Source organism: Apium graveolens, chromosome 7 (genome assembly GCF_009905375.1).
Source record: "Apium graveolens cultivar Ventura chromosome 7, ASM990537v1, whole genome shotgun sequence".
Lineage (NCBI taxonomy): Eukaryota > Viridiplantae > Streptophyta > Magnoliopsida > Apiales > Apiaceae > Apium > Apium graveolens.
The window spans coordinates 118,706,877-118,713,507 of NC_133653.1; the positions used below are offsets into that span (position 1 = coordinate 118,706,877).

A 6,631-nucleotide genomic window follows, 5' to 3' on the forward strand; every position below is an offset into this window, starting at 1 on the left:
GGCTTCCTCTCTCGCTGTCCAATCACACGGTGAATCGCCGCAGGATGATAATCAACCGTCAGCCCACGAACTACAGAAAACCCATTCTTTTCAGCCTTCGCGTTCGCGTAGAACTCGCGAACAACACTCATCGGTACTGCTTCGGGTGACTCACAAAAAGCTATCCACCCCTTCTCTGCAATCATGGGCAACAACTCACCATCCCTCCCTGATGGTAAAAACCCCCTCTCCTTCAGAATCGGCTTCCCCAACAGCCTAGTGTACTCCTCCTCCGCAGCTCTGTCAGTTAACCGAGGCCTTGCAGCAGTTACCCTTGATGAATCAGCAGTAGGAACTGTGTTGCTGCTGTCAATAGTGCGTGCTCTCTTGGGTGCCATTGATTTGTGAATAAAAGTGTGTAAGAACTGATTTTTGATGTTTATGAGAGGGTTTAAGTGTAGGAAGTTTGTGGGAGATATGTGGGATAGGTGTATGTATATATAGGGTGTGGAGTAGGTTAAATTAGATTAGGAGTGGGGTTGAGGGATAAAATCATGGGGTAATGGGAAAAGAATTCATGGGTTTATGGGCTGTGATGGGTTTTTGTGTTTTGTGTTTTTTTTTTTCTGAACTGTAAAAAATTTTCTGGAACTCGACCCCTGCGCGGCCGCTCAGCATTTCTGCGCGGGCGCGCAGCAAGCTGCGCGGCCGCTCAGCATAGCTGCGCGGGCGCGCAGAGAGTCTCTGGAAAAAAAAATTTTCAGCCCCTTTTTTCTGATTTTTTTGTGTTTTTGGATAGGTTATTAACTTCTAAGGGTTCCTGTAACAACAATTCATGGGTTGCCTCCCACGCAGCGCTTCTTTTTCGTCATTAGCTTGACGTTCCATACCTTTCTCAAGTAGTCAACAAAATGGCACTAACCACCTCTCGGTTTGCCATGTCCCCATAGTAGTGCTTCAACCGCTGACCGTTAACCTTGAATGCTTGGTCCGAATCATTCTCAAAAATTTCCACCGCTCCATGTGAAAACACAGTTTTGACAATAAAAGGTCCAGACCACCTTGATTTCAACTTCCCAGGAAAAAGTCGGAGCCGAGAGTTGAATAACAGAACTTGTTGCCCTGGCACAAATAACTTAGGATGTAGCTTCCTATCGTGCCACCTCTTCACCTTTTCCTTATACATTTTGTTATTCTCGTACGCTTACAGTCAAAATTCATCAAGTTCATTAAGCTGAAGCATTCTTTTCTTACCAGCTGCATCTAAATCCAGGTTCAATTTCTTAATGCCCAGTAGGCCTTATGCTCAAGCTCCGCCGGTAGATGACATCCCTTACCGTACACCAACTGAAACGGTGAAATCCCAAGTGGAGTTTTGTATGCTGTTCTGTAAGCCCAAACAGCTTCATCGAGCTTTAAAGACCAATCCTTCCTTGACGGACAAACAACCTTCTCTAGAATGCGCTTTATCTCTCTGTTAGACACTTCCGCTTGACCATTTGTTTGCGGATGATAGGCAGTAGCTACTCGATGATTCACATTATAACGCTGCATCATAGAAGTGAACTTACGGTTGCAAAAATGCGATCCTTCATCACTTATGATTACCCGAGGCGTTCCAAACCTTGTGAAAAATTGCTTATGAAGAAAATTTAGCACTGCCTTTGCATCATTTGTCGGTAAAGCTATAACTTCGACCCATTTTGAGACATAATCGACTGCCAGCAAGATGTACTGATTATTGTAAGACGAGATAAAAGGCCCCATGAAATCGATTCCCCATACATCAAAGACCTCGACTTCAAGCATCACATTTAATGGCATCTCATCCTTCCTTGACAAATTTCCCACTCTTTGGCAACGATCACACCTTAAAACAAACTGATGAGCATCCTTGAACAAAGTAGGCCAGAAAAAACCTGCTTGCAGAATACGAGCTGCCGTCTTCTCACCTCCATAGTGTCCACCATAAACCGTGGAATGGCAGTCTCGTAATATCCCCTCTGTCTCACAGAACGGGATACATCTCCTGATGATCTGATCAGCTCCCTGTCTAAACAAATATGGTTCATCCCACATATACCACTTCACCTCATGCAGAATCTTCTTCTTCTGAGCGGATGTCAAATTAAGCGGCATTATATTGTTGACAAGATAGTTTACAATATCTGCAAACCATGGTTCTTCCTCCTGAATTGCAAACAACTGCTCATCCGGAAAAGATTCATTGATTAATGTCCTATCTTGTGAAGTAGAATCGGGATTCTCCAACCTAGAGAGATGGTCAGCTACTTGATTCTCAATACCTTTTCTATCTTTGATCTCTAACTCAAATTCCTGAAGTAAAAGCACCCAACGAATGAGTTTCGGCTTCGAATCCTTCTTAGAAACCAGATAGCGAATAGCTGCATGATCAGTGAATACTGTTACTTTCGTACCAAGCAGATAAGATCGAAATTTCTCAAAGCCAAAGACTATAGCCAAAAGCTCTTTCTCAGTAGTGGTGTAGTTCAATTGGGCCCCATTTAAAGTCTTACTCGCATAGTAGACCACATGGAAGAGATTTTTCTTGCGCTGTCCCAGAACTGCACCTACCGCATAGTCACTCGTATCACACATCATCTCAAACGGTTCTGTCCAATCTGGTGCTGTAATAACTGGTGTCGTGATCAAACTCCCTTTGAGAGTCTCGAATGCTGCCAAGCATTCATCATCAAATTTGAAAGGCACATCTTTCTCAAGTAAATTGCACAACGGCTTAGATATCTTTGAAAAGTCCTTGATGAATCGCCGATAAAAACCCGCATGACCGAGAAAACTACGGATTCCTTTCACCGAATTAGGTGAAGGAAGATTTTCAATGACTCCCACCTTGGCCTTGTCCACCTCCAGACCTTTGCTAGAGACCTTATGCCCAAGGATAATGCCTTCACGCACCATAAAATGATATTTCTCCCAATTAAGCACCAAATTAGTTTCCACGCATCTTTTGAGTACGGTGCGCAGATTATTCAAACATTCATCATATGAGTGTCCAAAGACGGAGAAGTCATCCATGAACACTTCGACGTTATTTCCAATCATGTCAGAGAATATAGCCATCATACATCTCTGAAAGGTGGCCGGGGCGCCACATAACCCAAACGAAACTCTACGAAAAGCAAATGTGCCAAATGGACAAGTGAAGGTAGTCTTTTCCTGATCCTCTGGTGCAATACAAATCTGATTATACCCGGAATAACCATCCAGAAGACAAAAATACTCATGTCCCGCCAATTTGTCAAGCATTTGATCAATGAATGGGAGAGGGAAGTGATCCTTCCTTGTGGCTTTGTTCAATTTTCTATAATCCATGCATACTCTCCATCCTATAACTGTTCGAGTAGGGATGAGCTCATTCTTTTCATTTGCGACCACAGTGATACCTCATTTCTTAGGTACACATTGCACGGGGCTCACCCACGAGCTGTCAAAAATAGGATAAATGATGCCTGCATCTAGCCATTTCAGAATTTTTTTCTTCACCACCTCCTTCATGATCGGGTTCAGTCTTCGCTGCTGTTCCACAGTTGGCTTACTACCTTCCTCTAACAGAATTTTATGCATACAATATGAAGGACTTATCCCCTTGATGTCTGCTATGGTCCATCCTATAGCCGATTTGAATTCTCTCAAAATCCTTAAGAGCTTGTCTTCCTTACTACCTGAAAGGTCAGCTGAAATAATAACAGGTAACGTAGATGAATCACCTAAAAAAGCATACCTCAAGTGTTCAGGTAGTGGTTTTAACTCCAAGGTAGGTGCTTCCTCTATTGATGGTTTGAGCTTCCCTTCAGCATTCTTAAGGTCAGAAGTACCAAGAGATTCAAATGGTATGTCGAGCTTTCGCTTCCATGGAGAAGCGTTCAGATATTGTAATTGCTCGTTGCTATCTTCATCATCGCTGTCAAAATCCCCCACTAAGGCCTTTTCCAATGCATCAGACATTAGCATGTGATCGAGTTCCGAAGTAACCGCAGAATCAATCACATCCACTTTTAAGCACTCCTCATCTTCTGTAGGGAATTTCATTGCCTTGAATACGTTGAAGGTCACATCCTGATCTTGGACCCGCATAGTAAGTTCCCCTTTTTGCACATCTATCAAAGTACGGCCAGTAGCCAAGAAAGGCCTCCCCAAGATTATGGGAATCTTCTTATCTTCCTCAAAATCCAGAATAACAAAATCTGCAGGAAAGAAGAGCTTATCCACCTTGACGAGCACATCCTCAACTATGCCCCTTGGGTAAGTAATGGAACGGTCCGCCAATTGTAGCGACATGTATGTGGGTTTTGGATCAGGCAGATCCAGCTTTTTGAAGATCGACAACGGCATCAGATTAATGCTTGCTCCCAAATCACAAAGGCACTTGTCAAAAGTTAGATTGCCAATGGTGCAAGGAATGGTGAAGCTTCCTGGATCTTTCAGTTTTGGTGGTAACTTTTGTTGCAGAACCGCGCTGCATTCTTCCGTGAGAGCAACGGTTTCAAGGTCATCCAGTTTCACCTTCCTTGAAAGAATAGTCTTCATAAACTTCGCATAACTAGGCATTTGTTCCAGAGCCTCAGCGAAAGGTATATTGATGTGAAGTTTCTTGAACACCTCCAGAAACTTCCCGAACTGTCTATCCAGCTTTTGTTGCTGCAATCTCTTAGGAAAAGGTGGTGGAGGATAGAGCTGTTTCTCCCCTGTATTAGCCTCAGGCAGAGTGTGTTCAACAGTAGTCTTCTTTGGTTCCGCCGCTTTCTCCTTTTGCTTAGATTCTTCATCTCTAACTTCAGCTTCGACTTCTTTTGCCTTTTCAGCATCAACTACTTTTCCAGACCTTAAGGTAATAGCCTTGACTTGCTCTTTAGCTTCCTTCCTGCCTGGTACTTCCGTGTCACTGGGAAGAGTGCCAGGTTGACGATTGAGCACTGCATTGGCTAATTGACCGATTTAATTTTCCAAGGTCTTGATAGAAACCGCCTGACTCTTGCACAACAGCTTAAGTTCCTCAAAATCAGCACTAGTAGGTGCAGCTGCACTTCCCTGTTGAGGATATGATTGCCTTCTAGCATACTGCTGTGGTTGCTGGAATCCAGGTGGGTTAAATTGTTTACTTACTCCTTGCTGATATGTTGGCTGAATAGCATTCTGATTATTCCCCCAGCTAAAATTTGGATGATTTCTGTTGTTAGGATGATAGGTCGCTGGCACAGGCTGCTGTTGTCGCTGATAATTATTCACATACTGAACAGATTCGTTGACAAGAGAACACTGATCCGTAGCATGAGAACCTGTACAAAGCTCACAAACCATAGCTATTTGATTAACTCCATACGTAGCCAAAGAATCAACCTTCATTGATAGCGCTTGGAGCTGGGCTGCAATAGTGGTGGCTGTATCAACTTCCAGAATACCTGCTACCTTGCCTGACATCATCCTCTGAGTTGGGTTTTGATGCTCATTTGCAGCCATTGTCTCTATAAGATTATACGCCTCAGTATAGCTTTTAGCCCATAAGGCGCCTCCAGCTGCTGCATCGAGCATGGGCCGAGATTGGGCCCCCAAACCATTATAAAAACCAGTGATTACCATCCAATCCGGCATTCCATGATGTGGACATTTTCTCAACATTTCCTTGTAGCGTTCCCAAGCCTCGCACATAGATTCTGTAGGTTGCTGCGCAAACTGAGTAAGAGCACTCCTCATAGCAGCAGTCTTTGCCATTGGATAAAACTTCACCAGAAACTTTTGCGCAAGATCTTGCCACGTAGTGATGGACCCGCCTGGTTCAGAATGTAACCAGTCTTTAGCCTTATCCCTCAGTGAGAATGGGAAAAGCCTCAACTTGATAGCCTCATCAGTCACGCCATTATACTTAAAAGTGCTGCAGATCTCGACAAAATTCCTTATGTGCATGTTGGGGTCTTCAGTTGCTGCTCCTCCAAAAGAAACAGAATTCTGCACCATCTGAATAGTGCCCGGCTTGATCTCAAAGGTGTTAGCTTGAATAGCCGGATGAAGGATGCTTGACTGAATGTCATCAATTTTAGGCCGAGAAAAATCCATAAGAGCTGGATCAGCTTGAACAATACGATCTCCCATGTTTACTGGTTCTTTCTGCTCAGTTCCTGAATCCGAATCCTCAAAATCTAACTTCTCCGGAGTATCAAGAACTTCGTCTTTCTCCTCAGCTGTATCTAAGGTCCTCTTGCGAGCACGAGAACGAGTTTGCATAAACGCTTGCTAAAGTACCTGAAACACAACCGAAAAGAGTAATTAACTACTACGTCCTAATCACTGAGTCCTAATGACCAATGATGGTAAGTACATAAACTAAACAAATACGCCGAGTCCCCGGCAGCGGTGCCAAAAACTTGTTAGGGCGAAATCACGCACTAATATTCACGCAAGTATACGCGTTCGCAAGTAATATAGAATACTTTCTAGTTCGTTCCCTCAGAGACTCAGACTAAGTTATTGCCTAATTAAACTCACTCACCAATGTATGATTACTTCTCAATGTTAAGATAATAACACTTAAAATTGTTGATTAAATATTAACTATAATTAACTACTTAATTAACCACTTAACTAACACTTCAATTTATCAATAATAAAACACTCA

At 43.2% G+C, this 6,631-nt stretch overlaps 1 non-coding gene across 1 annotated transcript; it reads left to right on the top strand.

Moving 5' to 3' along the window:
• Positions 1-5,608: 5,608 nt before the first annotated feature.
• Positions 5,609-5,715, top strand: LOC141675567 (small nucleolar RNA R71). Its single transcript, XR_012556214.1, has one exon. It is a non-coding gene; the product is annotated as a small nucleolar RNA R71 (small nucleolar RNA).
• The last annotated feature ends 916 nt before the right edge of the window (positions 5,716-6,631 follow it).